Below are 24,618 nucleotides of genomic sequence, written 5' to 3'. Positions count from 1 at the left end.
AGGACTGGAGAGGCTTCTGAGGGAGAATTTATTTTAAGGAATAAGAATCCTCTATTAATAAAACTTCAGCTCTAAGATGGGAGATGTTTTAGTTTGTTAAGGCTTCCATAACAAAGTAACCCAAATTGGGTGGCTTAGTGCAACAGAAATTTATTTTCTCAGACTTTTGGAGGTTGAAAATTTGAGATCAATATGCCAGCAAGGTTGATTTCTTCTAAGACCTCTTTCCTTGGCTTGTGAACGGCCATCTTCTTCCTATGTCTTCACATGGTCTTCTATCTGTATGTGTCTGTGTCCGGATTTCCTACAAGGACATCCGTCATATTGGGATAAGGCCAACCCTAGTGACCTCATTTTACCTTAAGCCTTTAAACAGTCACATCTGAAGTACTTGGGGTTAGAACTTCAACATAAAAATTTTGGGGAGATACAATGTGACTCACAATAGGAGAGATGATTCTAAGTACTATACTGTACTTGTCAAAACATTAATCCCTGACCCAGATGCCCATAGATGTATGTGTAATTCCTCTGGAGGGTTTGAGAGATGAAGACTATGAAACACTGTAATAGCCCTGTGTTAAAACATAACAGCAAAAGTGAGTGAAGCATTCCTTACTTCGTCATTGACCATAGTGCCTGTGGAAAATGCACTGGGTTCAGAATGTTAGAAATGCTGAAGGAATAAAAATTTCCACGGACTCTAGCAAGACTTAGCTTTCAATTTTCCTCCCATAACTATTGCTAAATCCGGTTAGTTAATAAATGTCTGATAAACCATGGATTCAGTACTGTGGACCCTGTGTCATGTTCTATGATTAACACAACTTCAATTTTTCATACTTTTCAAGAATTCAGACAGTGAAAATTCTCTGAAAAAAACTGGATTTTACTTGACCATCCTCAAAATTTTTTTTTGTAAAGTATTTAAGCATCTTGTTATCCACAAAACCATCACGGCTGTTTCTATATTTCAATAAAAGGCTTGAGCTAATGGCTCTTTTTTTCTTCTTCCACAAAGAACCACATTGGCTCCATTTCATGAGGTCTCCATTTCAGCAGGGCTGCAAGTTTCTGGCAAAGGAAGAAGCAGCAATAATGCCCACAAAAGTGCTAGCGGCAGCAAGAGAGATTGGTAAATGTGATGCCAGTGCCTGATGGAGACAGTTCAGCCATGGGGAACAGAGTGTGAGTCAAAGTGCCTTCCTACAGTTTTCAAACAGAGTGGTCTTGGCAATAGACATTCCTCTGGGAACCTGAATCTGGATAAGAGAAAGAGGGTAGAATCCATGTGGTTGGTTATAGGCCTTATCGGTGAGTATATATAAAGTATACTTTGGGATTAAGTATATCGGTGAGTATATATAAAGTAAACTTTGGGAATAAAGGTATGTTTTAGGATACTTTAACAGGGACTGAAATTTCACTGACAGCAAGATGAGGGGACAGTTGATATAAAGAGGCTATTACTACTAATGTGACCTAGGGCAGCAACTTTGTATGATTACTATGAATGATGCTTTCTAGAGTTGTGTTCTAGGGGTACCATTCTGCCAAAATTCTGCCATATTCTAGATTCTATATTCTGCCATATTACATATTCATAGTATATTCCACAGGTAATGGTTCTGTCTGGAACGGTCAGTGCAACTGCTCATGTCTGTGAAATATGACCTAATTTTAAGTACTAATTTGGGTTGCTCTTAAGAAACATCTTAGAGGTGCCTGGATGGCTCAGTGGGTTAAAGTCTCTGCCTTCTGCTCGGGTTGTGATCCTGGGATCCTGCGATTGAGCCCCTCATTGGGCTCTCTGTTCAGCAGGGAGCCTTCTCCCCCACCCCCCGCCTGCCTCTCTGCCTACTTGTGATCTCTGTCAAATAAATAAATAAAATATTTAAAAAAAAAGAAACGTTTTAGATGTACATGTCAATTTTTCTAGTTTACAATATATTTTCACATGTATAATTACATTTTTATCTTTTTACCCTCATAAGCTCTATTAGGTAAACATATCATTTATATCTAATGGGAAAGAAATTCAGGAATTATTTTGCTATTTCTATGATAATATATTGCAATAGCATAATTTCTATGCCATTGTAAGTGCTCAATAAACATCTGATAACCATGGAATTATTCATGCATAATATAAACCTATGAAAATTATAAGTTCAAATAGAGATTTAATTATGATAAAATAGATGTTTTAGATCTTCACGTATGTGATAACTGTATTCATGGTCAGCTACACAAATAAGAAGAGTGGAGGGCACCTGTGTTTTTCAATTTCATGAAGATAAAAAAGATCCCCAGGGTTTCCAAATTGCACCAAAGTGCAAGTAAATGACTTTGTATTTTTTTTCTTCTAGTCGGACTGATAAGGGAGATAGAATTAGAAAATAGCTTTCCCATTTTAAGATTAAAATCCATTCAGGGGCACCTGGGTGGCTCAGTGGATTAAGCCGCTGCCTTCGGCTCAGGTCATGATCTCAGGGTCCTGGGATCGAGTCCCACATCGGGCTCTCTGCTCAGCAGGGTGCCTGCTTCCCTCTCTCTCTCTCTCTCTGCCTGCCTCTCCGTCTACTTGTGATCTCTCTCTGTCAAATAAATAAATAAACTCTTTAAAAAAAAAAAAGATTAGGGACGCCTGGGTGGCTCAGTTGGTTAAGCAGCTGCCTTCGGCTCAGGTCATGATCCCAGCGTCCTGGGATCGAGTCCCACATCGGGCTCCTTGCTCGTCAGGGAGCCTGCTTCTCCCTCTGCCTGCCATTCTGTCTGCCTGTGCTCGCTCTCTCTCCCTCTCTCTCTCTGACAAATAAATAAATAAAATCTTAAAAAAAAAAAAAAAAAAAAAGATTAAAATCCATTCATTCATTTAACAAATATGTATTAACATATGTATTGAACATATGAATATGTTTACTATGTTCAAAGGTTGTTCTTTATACTGATGCGTTGTCATTGGAAGAAAGATCCCTCCACCTAGAGACTTTAGATTGAGTATTTAAATGTTTCCTCTTAGGGTTTGCATTATAGTGATTTAACTTTGGGAATCATCATGTAGTTACTTATTTAATTTTATAGTTAAAGATAATATGTGAGTCATTCTTGTCTTCTTGCAAATGGCAGAATTCCAACTTGAACTAACTCTAAAGGAAAAAAAAAAAAGAATTTATTGGATAAACATACCTGAATACATGAACTCATGTTGAATCAAGAGGTCTCTGTCTTTCCCAGTATTTTTTTCTATTTTCCCTTGCATTGGCCTTGTTTGCTAGAGGGCTGTCTACACAGGGAATTCTAGACCTCCAGGCTCATATTATACCAGTTTAGCAACCCCAGTGAAAGGACATCTCTTTTCCAAAGAAAGTCTCAGGAATTAACTGTTGCTGGTCATAATTTGTCTCTAAGTACTTTATGGATAAATCACTGACATCCAGGCCATGGTTTCATCTCTTATGCCAATGGAGGGACTTATCTCATCTGGATAACATAAACTCCTAAAAGATTGAAAAAAATGGTGTTTTGTTACCAAAAAAGTGGAATTTAATGATGCATACTGAAATTAAGTGACTTTACAGTGAAATTAAGTGACTTTGGAAAGAGAGCCAAATTGGGTCTTAGATTTCTGAGTCCTAGACCAGAATTTTTCAATTGTATTTCACTGTCAGTTTTTATTATGGAGAGTAAATAAGATCATGAGCTTAATTGTTCTTTGAAAAAGTAATAATGTGCTGAATAAATAGCTATTATACATAATCCCTAGGCAATAATCTTGAAAGTTCCAGATGTCCTGATTTAATTTGTACATTTAAAGTGCATTCAATCTGAGTGAATGTATTAATAAAGTTATTTGGAAAATATGCTATAATTAGTGGATTTTTTATTCAATAGGTCTTGACAAAGACTACTTGAAGATGATAATAATCTGGACTAAGAGAATAAAAAATTCTCTCTAAAGTAAAGACTGAGAAGTGTTTGGGCAATGTTTCCTTTCCAGTGGGTCTGCAGGGCTCTCCCATAAAGCTCTTTAAAATGACTCTTTACATGGTCCCTTCACTCAACTCCTGCCAGACTGAATACTATCAAACTTCACCATGATCAACTCCTTTGTTTGGAAGCTCTCTTCTCAATTCTCTGACCTACTTTTCTCCTAGGGGAAAGCATTAATCTTTTACTGCTTCCCCAAGAAGAACCATATATCTTATCTTTTCTAAAAATACATTTTCTTCTTTTTCTTCTTATCTGGCAAGAGACATATATGGCCTAGTAAATTCAGATTTGGAAACATCACAAACCTAAAATCAGTTCTTCTTTCCTTGAGGAAAAGAAAAAGCTTAATTTTAAACATTTGTAAAAGTGAGAAGAAATTCTGCATTCCTTTCTTTTAACATAACAAAAGAAAGAGAAAATACAGTTGTGTTCTCATATTAAGACAGTTTGAATCATTTATAATAATAAGCATATGTTATAATTTTTTGAAAATGTAAGTAATTTTTCCACTATAAATTAAGAGGGTGTCAAGAAATCTCTTGGAAGTTTAACTTTCTTAACATAAACATGTCCCTTACAAAATATTTACATAATCCAAATTCATTAATCTAAAGGGAGTATTTACTTGAAAAACTGGTCTTACTATAATTAAACTTTGGCGAGCCAGAACTTGGATGAAGTATGTAACGGACTCCTAAATATTTAGAATAGAAAGTGATGTTAGAAATTGTGAGGTCTCTCCAAAACATTTTATAGGTCAAGAAACTATTCAGAATAATGGTTTATCTAAGTATATAATTACAAATATCAATTTTCAAGTACACCATAGTATATATACTGTTCAAGTTTGTTTCAAGAATATAACAATTACCTGTTGATTGTCTTATTTGTTAGTATGTTGAACTTTTTCCTATAAATTATTCAAGATAAAATCACTTCCTAAAAAGTGCATATTGCATATAATGAAAAACTTCAGTGTTCCAGAAATTGTTTCTTTCATTATTTTCCAAGAAATCATCCAACAGCCACACCATTTATGAGAAACAAACACATAAACTCTATATTCCGTGAAAGCTGGAGGAGCTAACACTCAAAATCCAAAATGAGTGGAAAGAATGTCCATAGAAGTGGATATTTATCAGGGAAGTCGTGCAAACAAGGGGAAGTAGTTAAAATATATCTAGCAGATAACGCCACACCTGCAGCCCAAGAGGTCCAGCAAAAAGTTTCTCTTTGAAGAAAAAGCAAAATACTCAGCTAAAGTGCAAAAACTGAATACTTCACTGCTACAACAGGATCAAGAGGGAATTGGATGAAAGCAGATGACACAGGAATAAATGAGAAATTATATCTGCAACTATAATCATAGGAAACCATTTGCTCTGTGAGAATAAGAAGAAAAAATTCATTGCTTGATGGGGTGGGGAAAGTACTATACTGTTTCCTATTATCACTGGCAAAGAATAGGGTAAAAAAAACTCAAAATTAAAAATCCTGGATCATGGGGCACCTGGGTGGCTCGGTTGATTAAGTGGTCAACTCTTGGTTTCAGCTAAAGTCATGATTTCAGGGTCATGAAATTGACTCCCATGTTGGAGTCAGCTTCAGATTCTCTGTCCAACTCACATGTGTGCCTGATATATATCTATCTATCATCTATCTATCTATCATCTATCTATCTATCTATCTGATCTATCTCAAACAAACAAACAAATAAATCTTTAAAAAAAATCCTGGAGCATAGGAAAATCTCTAGTTAGCCTGAAGCACATCCTTACACCAACAGAAATATAAACTTTCTGCAAAGAAGGAATTCCACAAGACAAGAGGGGAGAGAGAATAAGATAGCATCACCAATGGGTGGACAAAACATAGTAGCCTAAATATTTCTTCTTAGATTTTAATAACTAAATAATAATGATCACCATCCAGTAATAGTGAACCCAACTTCTGAAGATCCTCCTTGCTGACAAGTTTTTAAGCAGAGTGTTGAAGGTGTGGCTTGGTTTCTCCCTACTGCTTATAGTAAAATGCAAGCTGAAAGATATGCTGAAGGAAATGTAACTTGAAGATTTGGGAAATTCTACCCATATTGCAAAAAATAGAAAGCATGTTCTGGAAAGAATACTAAAGATGTGGCTGGAAAATCCTTTGTTAGAAACAATCATGGGTGACTTTGAAAAACAGTGTGGAGATTCCTCAAAAAAATTAAAAATATAACTTCCCTATGACCCTGCAATTGCACTACTGGGTATTTACCCCAAAGATATTGATGTAGTGAAAAGAAGGGCCATCAGTATCCCAATGTTCATAGCAGCAATGGCCACAGTTGCCAAACTGTGGAAAGAGCCAAGATGCCCTTCAATGGACAAATGGATAAGGAAGATATGGTCCATATATACAATGGAGTATTATGCCTCCATCAGAAAAGATGAATACTGGGGACGCCTGGGTGGCTCAGTTGGTTAAGCAGCTGCCTTCGGCTCAGGTCATGAGCCCAGCATCCTGGGATCGAGTCCCACATCAGGCTCCTTGTTCTGTGGGGAGCCTGCTTCTCCCTCTGCCTCTGCCTGCCACTCTGTCTGCCTGTGCTCGCTCTCTCTCTCTCTCTCTGACAAATAAATAAATAAAATATTTAAAAAAAAAAAAAAGAAAAGATGAATACCCAACTTTTATATCAACATGGATGGGACTGGAAGAGATTATGCTGAGTGAAATAAGTAAAGCAGAGAGAGTCAGTTATATGATTTCACTTACTTGTGGAACATAAGGAATAACAAGGAGGACATTGGGAGATGGAGAGGAAAAGTGAGTTGGGGGAAATTGGAGGGGGAGACAAAGCATGAGAGACTGTGGACTCTGAGAAACAAACTGAGGGTTTGGGAAGGGAGGGGGATATGGGGTTGAGTAAGCCTGGTGGTTGGTATTATAGAAGGCACATATTGCATGGAGTACTGGCTGTGGTGCATAAACAATGAATTTTTGGAACACTGAAAAGACATAAAATAAAATGAAAAAAAAAAACATGGGAAGAGCAGAATGGGTGGTTAGAGAGATTCTAAGCAAGAGAAGGACTCAATATACCATTGCTAACTTGAAGATGCAAGGAGTTGGAAGAGCAGCCTTTGGGACTTGAAAATGACCTGTCACCAACAGCCAGAAAGAACATGGGGACCACAGTCTTACACCCACGAGGAACTGAATTCTGCCAATAAGAATGTACTTGCAAACAGATTCTTCCCCGAAGTCTTCAGATAAGAACCCAGTCAAGCTGACTTTTTTAAAAAAAATTATTTATTTATTTATTTGATATATATAGAGAGAGTGACAGAGGGAACACAAGCAGGGAGAGTTGGAGAAGGAGAAGCATGCTCCCCACCAGGCAGAGAGCCTGGGGGTGGGGCTTGATCCCAGGACTGCAGGATCATGACTGGAATCGAAGTCAGATGCTTAACAAGGTGCCACTAAGGTGTCTTTGAGCTGAAATTTTTTAACAACTTATTAAGTATTCAATCAGCAAATATGAGGAACATAAAGAAAATATGAAGAACATCAAAATTTAGTATGGGACAACAAAAAAATTAAAAAACCACAATAGAAGCACTCATGGATATGCAAACATAAATAAGGTTTTTAAAAATCTTTAATATTACTATGTTTGCCATGTTTAAGAAAATAGATAAACATAAATATAAATATAATAAAAAGACAAACTGGAGAATTTTATTAGAAAACCATAGACAAAATCAGATAAAATTCTAGACTTGAGAAATAAAATATGTAAAATCAGAAACAGTTGTTGTTTTGGTTTAACAGCAAACTACAAACAGAAAACAAATTTAAGAATTGACAAAAAAAAATAGCAAATATACAAACTAAAGCACAGATAAGTGAACTAAAAGGAAAAATTTAAAGCATTAGATTAAGGTGGAATAAAGTGAAAAGTCTTAACAGAAGTTTAGTTAGAAAATCAGAAGGACAAAAGCAAGAGAATGGGACAGAAATAAAAAATTAAAAATAAAAGTTAATGAGCATATGTTTTTAAAAATTTTAATAAATCCATATTCAAAAGCCTATGAAGCCCTTAGCAAGATAAATATAAAGAATAATAAAACTAGACATATCTTAAGACTGCTAAAAATCAAACCAGAGGCAAAACTTTTTATCTCAACTTTATTGAGGTATAATTGACAAATAAAATTTGCATGTATCTTAGCTATACAAAGTAGTGATTTGATATTTGTATACATTGTGAAATGTTACCACAATCAAGCTAGTCATCAAACCTGTCATTTTACATTGTGTGTGTGTGTGTGTGTGTGTGTGTGTGTGTGTGTATCAAGAATATTTAAGTCTACTCTCCCAGCAAATTTCAGGTATACCATACAGTATTATTAGCTATAGTCACTCTGCTATACACTAAATACTTAGAATTTGTTCATGTTATAACTGGAAGTTTGTACCATTTGGCCAACATTTTCTCATTTCTTCCACCCACCAGACCCTGGCAACCACCATTCTACTCTCTGTTTCTGTGTTTGACTTTCTTGGATTCCACACATAAATAAGATAATATAGTATTTGCCTTTCTATATCTGACTTATTTCACTTAGCATAATGTTCTCCGGGGTCATCTGTGTTGTCACAAGTGACAGGATTTTCCATCTTTTTATGGCAGAACATATATATATATATATATATATATATATATATATATATATATCACATTTTCTTTGCTCATTCATCCATCAACGAACACAGGTTGTTTTCCTCTCTTGGCTATTGTGAATAATGCTGCAATAAACATAGGAGTGCAGGTATGTCTTTGAGGTACAGATTTCATTTCCTTTGCATATAAAATCTAGAAGTGGGATTGTTAGATCATATGGTAATTCCATTTTTAATCTTTTGAGAAACTTCTATAATGTTTTCCATGATGGTTGTACCAGTTTACATTTTCACCAACAGTGTACAAGGGCTCCCTTTTCTCCATATCCTTCCCATACTTGTTATCTTTTGTCTTTTTTTATAATAGCCCTTTCTCACAGGTATGGTGCTATCTCATTGTGATTTTGATTTATATTTCCCTCATAATTAATGATGTTGATTAGTGTTAGTATTGGTTCTAGTGGTGGGCTTCTGTTTCCAGTAAGCTGTCATTTTTTATATACTTCTCTCACCAGTTTTAGGGGGCAACAGTTTGTCCTGTAACCTCAATTCTCTGACAGATTTAAGAAACGTTGTCATTTTTCAATTTCTTCAGCTTTTTTCTTGTCTTAAGGATAGAAATGATGGCTTCCAAGTTCTTTCCTCATCATAGCTAACTTTGAAAGTCTTCATCTCTATTTTTGAAGGATATCTTTATTGACTATATAATTTTGCATTAGAATTTTGTATCATTTCCTTCAATCCTTTAAAGAGATTATAGGTTATTGTCTAGTTTTTGAACATTTTTACTGAAAAATAGGTGTTAGTTTTTCTTTTGAAGGTGATGTATCTTCTATCTGTATTTAAGATTTTGTCTTGGGCAAATCCACCAACCTCAATCTAACTGCATCTCCTGTAGCAGTCTTGTGACCCAGCTACAGCCCTGCTTAGCCATGGTCCAGGGAACGATCCTGCATGTTCAGAAACCCAGCAATAGGCACACCCATTCAGACCCCTAGAATTAACTACATGGGAATGCTTTCCTGAAATTGAGGAATCACAGGAGGTTCAGTGTGGTGTAGCTGGAGAATTAAAAACTCTAGAGGTCCCAGCCTTCTATATGTTTTGCCTCCAGAAACCCTACTAGATTCTCATTCTGAAGAATGTAGAAAACCTTCATGCCTCCAACAAGGGGTGGAAAGAAACCATTTTGAAATAAGAATACTCTAGTATTCTTTCCTTCATTATATTCCTGTAACAAAGAGGAGAACTCAAAGAGAACTACTTTCCCGAAGTATTATCTGGCATGAGGAAGGGCAGCCCCTGTAGCCTTCTTGTCTTACCTAAGGGAGGATGAGAAGGCAAAGAAACATTTGGGAAAATCACACCTCAGGGACACTTAAAGGCCAATGTCTAATAATAGATTTAGAGATTCATTGCTTCCCCCAACACCTATATCCACATCAGTGGAGCATCTGTACTATAATAGATGATTAAAACCAAAAAAAACCTGCAAACCTTAGACCTTATTTAAGAAGTCACTAGAGAAACCTAAAGATAACAGAGGAGACAAACACAAATACACCAGAGGAGATTTTAGTCTCTGACATAGCTACCTCAAACAATAAGCACAGCCTAACTTCTAGACAGATAAATAAAACCTCACATAAAAAGCTTATTTACCTCAGTTCCTTTTACCTGGAACATCATACCAGCTTTAAACAAAAAAATTCTAAGGCATACTAAAAGGCAAAAAGGAAAATTAAAAAAAAAAAAAAAGACAAAAACAAGACAAACAAAACCCACTGCTGTTTGAAGATACAGAACAGTATTAAAATCCCACATACGGCAAAGATTTTGAAGTTACTCCATCTGGAATTTAAAATAACTACGATTAACATCTAAGATCTCTAATGGAAAAAGTGGACTGTATGCAAGAATAAATGGCTAACATAAGCTGAAAGATGAAAACTCTATAAAAGAATCAAAAAGAAATTCTAGAAATCAAAAAAAAAAAACTAAAGCAAAAATATAAAATGTAAAATTGTAAAATTTCTGGAAGATAACATAGGAAAAATCTAGGTGACCTTATTTTTTTTTTAAAGATTTTATTTATTTATTTGAGAGAGAGAGAGAGAGAACAAGAGGGGGTAGGAGAAGGGGGAGAGGGAGAGGGAAAAGCAGGGTCCCTTCAGACTACCTCAGAAGTTAGTGAGTGAACACTAAAAGAGACACATTATATTAGTGTGGTTAATGTTGCTATAAACAATGAATTAAACCCAAAAGCAGTAGTATCAACATTTATTTCTTGAGGACTCAGTTTCGTCATTAGTAGAGTAACTCCAAGGAAAACACTATCGTTTCTCTAAAAACAATTCTTATAAATAATATTTAATTTGGTCTAGTGTTCCCATGACATATCCATTAGAAGCAGGAGCCACTGAAAATTCAGAAATTGGGTAAAACTCTATTAAAATAACCACTGCAGCATTTGTATGTGCTTCAAAGACATTACCCTTAATTACTTTGTTAGCTAATACCCTTATATATAGGTTTAAAGATATGACTTCAGCGCTATTAATGCTATAGTTACTGTCTTAGAGAATTTGATATTTTCTGCCTGACACACTATCATCTTTGTCTAGCTGTCTTTTAAATTTTGATTAATTTATAAAAACCTATAATGAACACAACGTAAAATTCAGATTCTACACTAAGAAAACCCACGCTGGTAGCTATATTGATCATCTATAGGATATTACCCTAAAACTTTGCAGCCTAAACCAACAAATGTTCATTAAATTACAGTTCTCTGTAGGTCAAGTATCTGAATATGTCTTATCCAAGCACTACTGGCTCAAAATCTAACACAAGGTTGTTCTCAAGCTGTCAACTGTGTCTGTGATGTTATCTGGAAGATCCATCACAGGGAGGGAGTTCTGCCTCCAAGCTCACTCATGTAGTTGTTGGGAGAACTCAATCCCTCACCCAATAGGTTTATCTACAGGGTTGTCATATAATATGGTGGCTGACTTTCTTAAGGGTAAACAATCCAAGAGAAAATGTGAGAGACTATGTCTAAGACAGAAATCACACCTTTTTATAAGCTACTCTCAGAAGTGACATTCCAGCATTTCTACTACGTTTTATTTAATACAAGTGATACAGTTAAGCCTACACACAAGAAGGACTTACACAGGGTATGGATACTAGGAAGCAAAGATTATTGGGGACCATCTTAGAAACTCTTTACCCTAGTGCTTGCCATATCCTCTTAGATGAAACTTAAAATAACAACATACTAAGTCACATTGGGAGATTGTGGATGTCCTAATTGGACAAAATAAGAATATGAACATTATAAACTCTTTTAAATATTACACCAAAGTTTACTGAAGGGTTTATAGAGGCAAGTAAAAATTATTTCTGTAAATCTTTAAGAAATAGAAGTCAAAATGAGAGGCTCTGGAGGCCGGCTACAAGAAAATGTTCTATATTTTAAAAGTATGCAATGAATATAGAATTTTCCTAGAAGCAAGACACTGAAAAGCATGATGCTTTTCATGCTTTTGGTGATTCTCAAAATATTAAAAGAATGCAGGAATAATAACAGGGATCACAAGGAAACCATCATGAGTTCTCTAAAAAGAAGCAGAGAAATCTGCCTCTTCTCTTCTCCCTCACCTCCTCTCCCCAAACCCTTCTTCTTTTTCTTCTTCCTAAGATGATTTAATATGCAATTAATAATAGTATTGTTATTAGTTCTACTACTGATTAAAAATATACCAATGACATTGATTAATTACTCATAATCTCTTGGACTCTAATGAAGTGAAAAAGTTTGCTCTCATCAGTTACTCAGTTAAATACTTTCTATTAATAAATATTAGGAGTCCAAAATTAAATTTTCAGGTGATGCAGAGTTATGTTACAATAGAAAAAACAGCTATAAAATGTTAATGGGTTTGAACAATGAATCAAATCAAAAGTGGGTATTAATAGAAGTGAAAACAAGATTTTTAAAAACTAGCAATTTTATCACAGGAATGTAGCTGAAAAGTTTTACAAAAAATGTATTTTGGTAAACCAGGCTCTCCATGAAAAAAACAAACAAAAAAGAAAATTATTGAGAAGATAGTTTCGTTGAATTAAAAATTAGACACCAGGAAGCACTGCTGTTGCAGGTTGTAGAGGAACCTGCCTTCCCTAATATTGCTGCAGAGAATGAGTGAGATGTCCTGCCCCTGGAGAAGAAATCCAGATGTGAGGGCTGAGAAAGGCACTGATCCTTGATCTGGATCAATGTTTCTCAAAGTTTTTGATCTTGGGATTCCTTCACTCTTAGAAATCATTAAGGATGCCAAAAAGCTTTTGTTTACAAAGGTTACATCTACTAATATTTTATTCTAAGAATTTTTTAAAAATTATAATTTCATTTAAAAAGAACAATAATAAACCTACTGTATGTTAACATGGAGAAACTTTTTTAAATGAAAAATAACCATTTTTCCAAAACAGGAGAAAACATTAAAGGGAATATTGGTATTATTTTAGAGTTTTGCAAATCAGCTTAATATCTGGGTTAATAGAAAACACCTGGATTCTCAATATTTTCTCAATCTGTTGCCAAGCATGTTATTTTGGTTTAAATATATGAGGAAAATCTATGTATGTTGTAGAAAAATGAAAAGTATTTTAATAGCATTTTTATATAATTAAGAATATTTTTTCAGGGCACCTGGGTGGCTCAGTGGGTTAAAGCCTCTGCCTTCAGCTCAGGTCATGATCCCAGGGTCCTGGGATTGAGCCCCATATCGGGCTCTCTGCTCAGCAGGGAGCGTGCTTCCCCCTCTCTCTCTGCCTGCCTCTCTGACTACTTGTGATTTCTGTGTGTCAAATAAATAAATAAATAAATAAAATCTATTAAAAAAAAAAAAGACTATTTTTTCTTTGTTACTATGCCAAAACTAGAGAAGTGGTACTTTCTTTTTTTCTTTTTCTTTTTTTTTTTTTAAAGATTGATCGATTTATTTATTTGGCAGACAGAGATTACCAGTAGGCAGAGAGAGAAAGAGAGGAGGAAGCAGGCTCCCTGCTGAGCAGAGAGCCCAATGTGGGGCTTGATCCCAGGACCCCGGGATCATGACCCGGGCCAAAGGCAGAGGCTTTAACCCACTGAGCCACCCAGGCGCCCCAAGTGGTACTTTCTTAAAGGTTAATCGTAATGTGGATACTGCAACCACATCTTTGAGCTCTATTACACTAAAACCCATTGGTCCACCCTGCATTTTGAATGTATCCTTTTATGCAAGGATTAATCATTTCGAAGATGTTGTTTCATTGAATTATGCAGATCTGCCAATAATGATATATTTCTTTTCAAAAATACTAAAAGTTAAATCATTCATTTTTGTCACTACTAATCTCATCAGAAAAGTCTCTGTGTTGGGAAGCCATCAAGCTCATGATGATAGTTGTCTGTTTCCAAATTTCTAATGTTTTACTTAAAAGCTCAAATTTTATCATTAACCATTAAGTTCAGTTGTTGTCTTTGAAAGGGTAGATTTGTTTAATTCATATTAAAGAAAACATTTGCTGAGTATTGGGGACTGAACAAACATACTTCAGTCTTTCTATAGTTCTTTCAAGTAAAATGGCATGACATACACACACACACACACACACACACACACACACACACACAGGCTAGATCAGCTCACAACTCAAACAACTGCACAATTGCTTCTCTTCCAGATGACCATAATGATTCAAATTTCATGAAAAGACTCTATGCATACTTTCCATTTCATCATATAGAATATTGAAAAAATATTGCTAGGTGGTTGTTATTTGATATGCTTTTTACTGCTTAAAGTGATTCTTAAATTATATTTTCTTTCTCTCTTTTTTTCTTTTTACTTCAGGTTTGTTGCTGTGAAGAGTTTAATGATTTCTAGCACTGTTAGGTGCCATTACTTTGACTCATGCTTAAGAACCTGGAGTTTTATGTGCCATTGCTTTTAAACTGTTTGCCATCACATCAAAAAGGTCAATAGCATCTTAGTGTCATTAGGAAAATTGTCTTAGCATCCTGGATGCCCCTGGAACAGTAATGAGGTCACCTAGATGTCTATGGACTATACTTTGAGAAGTGTTAATTATTATTTTAAAATTATGAAGACTTGAGGACTAATGCTGCTATTGTACTACTGAATAGAGTACTTTTTATTACAGTAGTCAATGATGAAGTGCAGACCATCAGCCTGCAAATTTGGATTTTCACAAAACAAATGTAACACATCACATTGGTTCAACTTAATTTTTTATGTTTTGGGAGTGATCATGGAATTAGTGCCAATTCAGGACTGTTGTAAGCCTGGAATTCTTGCTTGAAGAATTGAGGAATGTTGTGCAAGTATCTTAACTCTATAATGATTTGAATGTGTACTTTATCTTCATTATATCATTCAAGGGGGAACAAGCAAGGATTTAGACCAAGCTACTTATCTTAAACATGTTTTTCAACTTTTATTAAGGTTTTCTGCAATTTGTGATAGAGAATAAATTTGTAGATATAATCTCTAGAGCCATAATTATATTTTCATTGGTTTTGGTCTTTATTCTGATTTTTTGGGCTCTGAGGAGACCACCAAAATTGTTCAGTATGCTATAACTCCCATGAGAGGAGAATCTATCCTGTTGACTAAAATGTAAATTAATTCACTGGAACAATGGGGCATTCACCTGTAGTACAATGCATCTACGTCTGCATTATAATATAGACCCTATTTATTAATGGATAATAAGAAATCAGAATTTACTTTTTCTCATATTTTGTTTCATGTATTTGTCTTGATTCTTATTGATTTGACACATTTGAAAATTAATAGCTATATACTTAAAGCTATTATTTTATGAGGGTTTTTTTTTTTCCTTAGTTCACCTACATATACCCAGCTAGCATTTTTATGTTTACATGTCCTTTTTAAAATTTAGGAGGGAACACTATCAACCATCTATTAAATATGGAGTAGATAAGCTTATGAGTAGTCCGAAATCATCTCATAAGAGAATACATGAAATAAATGACTAGAATTCTCCACAGAGAAAACTAAAGGGAAACATCAGAATTTTATTTAAAAATATTGAAATATTTCAGATTTTTTGCTATTACAGAGATCATATATGAAGCTAATAGTAGGAATTAAAAGATATAGTTTGGGCTTTTCTAGAAATCATTATAGAAAATATTTTCTAGGAAACTATAGTAATGAATGTATGTGGAAAAAAATTGTAATCCAACTACTTTCTATGTGCTTTATGTATTAACTGATTTAATTCTCATAAATCTAGAAGTTAAGTATTTTTTTAATCTCTGATTTTTAAATGAGGACATTGAGATACAGAAGGATTTACTAATTTCCCAAGATCAAATAGCCATAGACATAGTGGAGCCCGACTTCAGATCAGGCAGTCTGATCTCAGAAGTCTTTAAGCTTAACCTTCATGTTCTTTTTTTAAGGAAAAATTGCCCGGAAGTGACAATGAAACAGTAAAAGAATACTAACAAGATTATCTTCTTGTCCAGGGATACATAAAGTATGGGTGAATGAACATCCTATTTCCCTTAAGAAAGCTTCAGGGAGAAAAGAAAAACAGTCAGGTCTTAGCCTCAGGAAAGGACCAGAAAGGAGAATTTTGTGAAGAGCATCAGGTTAAAGCAGGATCTCTTTATGATGAATGGGAGGTTTAGAGATCACTGTCGAGGTGGTTGAGAGGAGGCCCAGGCCAGCGTGTAAAATACCAGTTGTGTAAAATTTACAAGGCTGTGAAGCATGGTACTATTAACTGACCTTGTAGTATCAGGTAGAGTGGAGATCTGCTGACACCTAGCAGTGTACAGCACTTGCTTAGGATTCTAAGAATTTTTGAAGAGCTGGGTTGTTGACCCTGAAAGGTTCCTCCTCTGATGACTGGAGAACACCCCTCTTGGATAAATCAATGCCTAGTACATAGTTGTATGTTCTATTTCTAGTGGCTTGCTTGTTTGCTTATTTAGTTTTATTATGTTTCTCTTTTAAAGTCCTGCATTGCTGTATTTCTTTTTTAATTATATGGAAAATTAAATAAAGATAATATATAAAGATGATATAATGACAAGGATATAATTACTACACATATGTCTACTATTCAAAAGTTAAAAAAAAGTTTTATATTTACTTCAGATTATTCTCTTGTTTCAAAGAAATAATAAATTACAGATGAAGCTGTAATCCTCTATGTTCTCTTTACTTATCTCATTTTTTTTTCTTCCCACCTCTAGAGGAAAGCACTGTTGGGTATTTTTTTTTTTTTTAATTTGAACACACACTCTGTTTTTAAATTAACTCTATTTAAAGGTACTATACACTTCATTTAAAAAGCACTAAATTGTTCATTAAATTTTCTGCATATTTTATGTGTACTTTTACTTTATATCAAATAAAAAGTTAATTAGATAAGTACTATAATAAATTGTGGTTAAAATTGTTAAATTAAATGGAAAAGCTCTGGGAAGAAAAATTAGAAAATATTATTGAAAGTCCTCAAAGAAGTTTTGAATAAATGAAGAAATATTCATGTTTGTGAATAATCATTTGATAATAATTATCAAAATATTAATGCCCAATATTGAAAACATCAAACTTTCCCCAATTAAAATATAGTGATAATATAATTATAATCAAAATCCCAATAGCTTTTTTGAAGGAGGAATCTTGATAAAGTGATTCTAAAATTCTTACAAAAATGTAAAATTCATATCATGATTGCACAATACGGTTCTAAAAATAGAAAACATATTGAAGGCAGTGAGATGTCCTTATAACAAATCATTGATTATGATAATTTTTCACTGTGGTAAACATTGTCAGTTGTTTTTCAAAGAAATACATGGCAACTTGTTGAAAAAAATCAGTGAGGAAGGATGTACTATTTAATAAAATGCATTGAAGTAAGCCTTCTGTAGGAAAAAAAGGAATAGATTCCTCTCTCATATTAGGCATAAAATAAATTTCAATTGGGATAAATTCCTAAAATGATATACAGATATTTACTAGTGTTGAAATAATATAGATATCTTAGGACATTTAGGATAAAGAATGGTATCTAGACAAGATACAAAATAGAAAGCAGAAGGAAAAAAAATTGATTATATAAAATATTAAACATTTTTATCACAAAATAACTTTTGCAAATAAAAATAAAAGGAAAGATTAGAATAAGCTATTTTCCACAGATCTAATAGAGAAAATATTAATGTCAATCATATTAACAATAATAAAAAAATTAAGGAAACAGACAAGAATATGTATAGATATTTCAAAGAAAATAAAATACAAATGTCTAATCAACATATGAAGAGCTGTCTAACACAGTAGTGATCAGAGAGATGCAAATTACAGCAGCAAGATACAATTTTACACCCATAAGATGGGGAAAAATGTTAAAGATCTAACAATATGAACTATTTATGAATATATAAAGAAGTAGAAAACCTTAAGCACCGTTGATTACACTATAAGTCATAACAACAACTTTGGAAAGCAACTGACAACTTTTAACAGGTTGAGAATAAGCATACTCTCTATACTCAGGTGATTTTACTTGTATACAATCTAGAGAAATTCCTCACTTGTATACAGAGAGAATGCTCTAACAATATTATTTCCTGCTTTCTTGGTACTATTTTACTGGGGCACAGGTACTTAGTATCTCAAATACCACATAAGTTTTGATAGAATCAAGATTACTGGTATTTGTATCTGAAATTAAAACCCCGTGGGCCCAGATCCATTGCCCATCTCTGCTGTGTGTATCTTTAAAATGTACAATGTATGTATCTTTAAAATTTTTAAGCTATTGCTGGCTCTGAAAAAAGAATGAATTTATATACAGTGCTATTTTTTTTTAAAGATTTTTATTTATTTTATTTGACAGAGATCACAAGTAGGCAGAGAGGCAGGCAGCGAGAGAAGGGGAAGCAGGCTCCCCGCGAAGCAGAGAGCTGGATGAGGAGCTCAATCCCAGGACCCTGAGATCATGACCTAAGTTTAGGCAGAGGTTTAACCCACTGAGCCATCCAGACATCCCTATACAGAGCTATTTTAAATGGAAATTCAAGCAATCAAATTTTACTTTATTTTAATAAAATAAGCACTCTCTAAAATATTTGATCTTTAGAACAGAAAGAGCCCTTGTCATAGTGAGACTTTTAACAAATAGCATTTATTCAGAGATTACAGGAAATATGTTGGACATTATTTCTCTGTATGAATTATGAATGACTTTGATTCCATGTTACAGAAACCTTGATAAATATTCGTTTAAGCAGGCAGACATTTTGTTATGTGATACCAAGGAGTCCAGAGATAGCCAGTTTGTAAGACTGAGGTAATGTGTGAATAGTAATGGACAGCATATCTCCAAGCCTCTTATATTTTTCTTCTGCTTTTCCCCTTGTCATAAAATGGTCCTTTCAATCAACATTTTGGGAAGGAAATAGGATAATGGGCAGAAGGCAAAAGGGGGCAATGCCAATTGGTTATTTCTCATTTTATCAGGAAACCAAAAGTTTTCCTGGAAACCCTACCCAGTTTATTTCTGCCTGGAACTCATTGGTCTAACTGTATTATATGGCTGGTCAAAGGGAAACATATCACCAGGACTAGGCTACACCAAGGATAACCATCTCTTGGGGATATCCTCAAGATTAAGAGATCTCCAATATAAACTGAACAAAGTAGAGTTTTCATATAAAAGACAAGAGGAGAGTGAACAGTGTCAAGTGTATACCTTTTCCTCTGTGCCCTGTAACTTTTACACCTAATACCACAGTGATTTATCTGCTTGACTCTTTGCTCTAGGTGTTTGCAAATTTGTTGAAACAAACTACATATTAATTTTTATGGACCTAGTATTTAGAACAGTTCCTCTCCCCCAAATAGTAGTAATTCAAAACATACCTTTTATTAATGAATGCATTAATGATAAAGAAATAATTCTTAGATCGAATACATGTTCAACCAGGTGGTATCTAAGTTTTCTTTCAACTCTAAATTTCCTTTACTCTTGCAAGATTATTTTATTTTCAAGATTATAAATAAAAGTCTGATAAAAAAACATTATTTCCATGCATTTTGATTTTTCTAACTTCGGATCCAGAGGAACGTAAGGCAAATATTTATAAACAAAAAATTCTGAAAGCATTGAGTTTGCTTATCAGGCCATTTCTGAAATGACTATGTATTTGGTGTCATGTCTTCTTTGCAAATAACAACAACAACAACAACAACAAAAAGATTGCCTATCACTTTTATTCTTTGGAACCATACATACTAGTAACCTATGTATAGAGCACTTGTCCTTTCTTTATTAAGAAAACAGTCTGTAAATATTGCTGCAAGTTATTAATTAATAAGGGATCTCTTTTTGTGCTTAACATTGTGTGCATCATACATAATAAATAAAGCAAGAGTAGGCAATTTATAAATGGAGGGAGACATACATAATTATCAAATGATTATTCAAAAAAAGACAAAATTAAAATGATAAAAAAATATACAATCTATGGTGAAGTGTGAAGGAAAAATGAGACCACAGAAAGATCTTCTCCAAGGTTATTAGCCTTCTTGAAAATTACTGTTAATTTATGACTCTACTTTTAAAGTGAGGGTATCTTTGAATAACTGTAGAAAAATAAATTTAATAATAAGAAGAAGCTTTTTTCATTAAGCTAGACTATTCTTTTAAATTGTTTTATTTTTTCTGGGGTTTGTGCAGCTTTTCTGCCTATTGCAGATTAAATGTAAAATTGTGATGTTCCACTGAAAGCAATTTTCTTGGGGGACATCTGGGTGGCTCAGTCAGTTAAGCCTCTGCCTTAGGCTCAGGTCATGATCCCAGGGTACTGGGATGGAGTCCCACACCAGGATCCTTGCTCAGCAGGGAATCTGCTTCTCCCTCTGCTTACCACTCCTCCTCCTTGGGCTCTCTCTGGCAAATAAATAAAATATATATGTTTAAAAACAACAACAACAACAACAACAAAAACCCCACAATTTCCTTGGAGCACCTAAAAATCCACAGTGTAGATCCACAGTTATCCCCAAAGTGGGCTTCATTTCCTACATTATTTCTATATTTCTCCCAAAGTCACTTCAAATTAAAAAAAAAAAAAATCTTAGCATGGGCATTTGACATTTTCTCAATGTAAAATACAAATTAAATAATCTTTATAAAAACATTGCACATCTAATCAATAACAGCAAATTTACCATGCAAATGACACTTTGAGACAAGTTACCCAGTTTTCTAGTGCAGTAATTTTCAAAGAGTGACTTCTAGACCAGCAGCATAACATCACCTGGAAACCTGTCAGAAATGCAAATTATTTCCTTGTCTCTCCCAAACATACTGACTTAGAACCTCTGGGAGTGAGGCCCAGGATCCTGTGTTTTAATATGCCTTCTAGATGACTCTGATGCAAGTTAAATTTTGTTAAGTGCTGCCTCTTATGCTGTATGCATAGAAATGTTGGAATCTTACTTGATATTGATAACATCTCAGGGAAATAACCTGGCTTATAATATGGTTTTGTCATATAGGATTATTTCTTTCTATCTTGTAGGATCGATTACAGTTCTTAACCAGAGTAGAATTTTGTGCTTAGCTTATAATTTTGGAGTGAACTAAAGTAGAAACTTCAACATTAGGTGACAAAGGAAATACGTTTTTAAAAAAGTATTATGATAATAAATCCCAGAGGAAGAGACATTTTGATGGCTTATAAAATGTATGAGCTTTTACTGTAAGGTATCAGGTTAAGGGTCTTGAATAATATGGGAATTTTCCATCATGTAATTTTAATCTTATTATTTAGTGTCTACCCTTTCTGCCTAACTTGTTGTCTCTGAATATGGCTGTGGGGGCTGGGGGTGGGAAACAGGCCCTAGGAACCCATGTTAATAAAGGCTAGTGCCATTAGGCAATCTATTGATGTCTTTAACTAAGATAATCTGTAATGTTTTTGGAAATATTACTTCAGAGAGCTGATAATCTGTTTTGTTTTGTTTTGGACTATGATACTAGTCCAAAGAAAAGAAAAGCCTTTTCTTTCAGGAAAGGACTATGCTACTATTTTCTTTCAGGAAATTTACCAGTACTTGAAGAAGTCTAATCTGATTTGAAACTTGCTTTTTTGTTGTTTGTCTGTTTGTTTTTTTAAAGAGAGAGAGATGGAAAGAGTATGTGAGCAGGCAGGGGCAGAGAGGGGTAAAGGGAGAGGGAGATGGCAAATCTTAAGCAGGCTCCATACCCAGCTCTCTGCCTGACCAGGGCTCCATCTCATGACCTTGAGAACATGACCTGGTCAAAATCAAGGGTCCAACACTTAACTGACTGAGACACCCAGGAGCCCTGGGACTTGCTATTTTTTAAATTATGTTTTGGCATAATGTTTTCATAATTAACTGAATCTTCTTATAAATTACTCAGAATTCTAGGATTTACTACTTATAAATATTTGAATTCCTAACCTACTTTAAAAAGTTCTAAATGTTACTTTGTAATTTCCAACCAGAAGAATGATTGCAACTAGTTCTGCTGTTACCATAATAGTGGCAATCCCACCCAACTGGATTCCTTCTAGTAAAATAAATAACTTTAGGTAATAATTTTCCTCATAATTAAATAAACAAATGCAATTAAGTAATAAATAAAAATTGATCACACAAAGAACATGGAATTCAATTAAATCTCTGAATGAAGTAATAATGAAAGCCTATACTATGGCAATATAGTACAAAGCATATAGGATTTTGAAAACTCTTAAGACTACTGTAAAATAACCCACGGAAAACACACCATCTTTAAATGTTTAAACAGTAGATTGGAAGAGTGAGATAGGGAGAGAAGAGAGGAAAAGAGGTGAGATGTAAAAACGAAGGAGGGAGACTATAGAGCAAAATTTAACATATGAATAGACTTTTGAATATAATAGTATCAAATGGAGAATCTAAATTGTATAAATCAATCCATTTATCAAGAAAAATAACTTCAAGCTACAGTAAAAAGAGTGTCTTAGTATATATGCCAATGCCAGGATTGTCTATATCCTGCAGGATTTGAGAGGGGAAGTTAAGGGCTCACAATACAGGCATTGTCAGAAGCAGACTGTTCTTTGTAGTGAGTGATTTTACATCAGATGTTCTAAATTTATCTAGAAGTAGCATTGGCATTGACTGTCAATTGTCACTGAAAAATATACTTTCACTAAAGGAAAAACAAAAACTGAAAAGAAAAAAATGTTAAACTATTCTCAGAGAGGACAAATGAACTCACGTACAATAAATGTGTTACTAAGGTGATGTTGTAGTTATTCAAAAATTCTTTAAGAGGTCATTTGTTTAGGTTCTTAATGTAAAAATAGACTTTTCATATATGTATGACTTAAAAAAAATCTATTCCAAACTCTAGAATAATTGTATGAGACCTTAAACAACAATGCTATAAGGTATATCATGTCCATACAATACTTTGTACAAAGAAATGCCCCAATTATCATTTGTTGAACAGAAATTAAAAAAAAATAACAGTACGTTCATAAAATGCATTTGTATAAATAAAATGTCACTAAGTATATCAATAGGTCTTTCCTTAGAATGAACACATCTAAAAGGTAAAGAAAAATCTCAGAAAAGAGATCACAAGCAGCTAGATCCCTGTGGTGTGTGTGTGTGAGTGCACACATGTAGGTGTGTATGGCAAATCTTGTTAAAGTCATCTGCATGAGTTCAGCAACATTTATTCTCTGTCAAGAACCATATGTAACAGCCCAAGGGTGTTGTAAGGGTAAATAGAAATCAGAAAAAGGAAAAAAATTCCCTGGTACCAAAAGGGAAAGATTCTTTTTCCCACCCCCTTTCTTTCAGGGCATTTCATTAAAAATTTATAATTGCAAATTCTTTCTCTGTCCCTCAGAGATGTATATAATCTTTCTGAAACCTAAATAAGCCTCTTGTCAGCTTTACAAACCAGAAATGTCTTTCACAAGGTCCTGGGAGCCATCTCTTTGAAATATAATCAGCCCCTATCTCTCAGTTTCTGTGGGAGGGTAGAAGCTCAACTCCTTGCTCCAAAATTACCTCCTGCCATAATGATATGAGTTTATTTTCCCTTGAATAAAGCCAGTTAGGTAACACAGATCATCATCCCATTTATAGCTGAATTTAGGATGAATTATGCATGACAAATGGTGCTGTTAATTCCTCTTACTTGAGGACTAGTGATTGTTTATCTTGAAAACATGTATGCAATGGGTTGTCTCTGCTTGGCTATATAAAGGGTGAGATTTCTTTTAACTTGACAGTATCTTAGTTGATTGCCCATGATGTAGATTGCATTTACTTTAATGCTTATTAAAAAAAAAAAATGCTTTCTTTCTCTTACCTTTGTGGAGCATTTTTCTGCAGTTAGGAAGAAATGTTTTATTTCCTCAAGAATGTGTAACAGAGGACTTGACATGCAAATACTTAATAATTGGCTAAAGATATTTTATTAATGCAAACAAAGCAACTCAGCCAATATTTAAAGAACATATTTCTTTCTTCTGCACAACAAAACTGTATTTATGTTTTTCTGGTAAATATTAACTTTTTATCTCTTTACTTAATATCAGATTCAACTCAATCTCAAGGGGGAAAAACAAAGCAGCAATATATGGGGGAACTTCTGTTCAGGATAAGGTGCTTAGAGGAAAAAAAAAATGATGGAAACAAAAGTACCATTGAGACTGTGAACCATTGAGGAAATGCCTTAAGGGTAATGGAAAAGTTGGTAAATAAAGCAGCAGTGGTTCAGAACCATTAGGTACAACAGATTATTCACGGTACTGGAATTTTTAAAACTTATTCTGCAAGAAAGAAACTCATAAATGTAAAA

Source organism: Enhydra lutris, unplaced genomic scaffold (assembly GCF_002288905.1).
Source record: "Enhydra lutris kenyoni isolate GAN:26980312 unplaced genomic scaffold, ASM228890v2 scaffoldscaffold2, whole genome shotgun sequence".
In the NCBI taxonomy this organism is placed as follows: Eukaryota; Metazoa; Chordata; class Mammalia; order Carnivora; family Mustelidae; genus Enhydra; species Enhydra lutris.
This window is presented reverse-complemented; position numbering follows the sequence as displayed.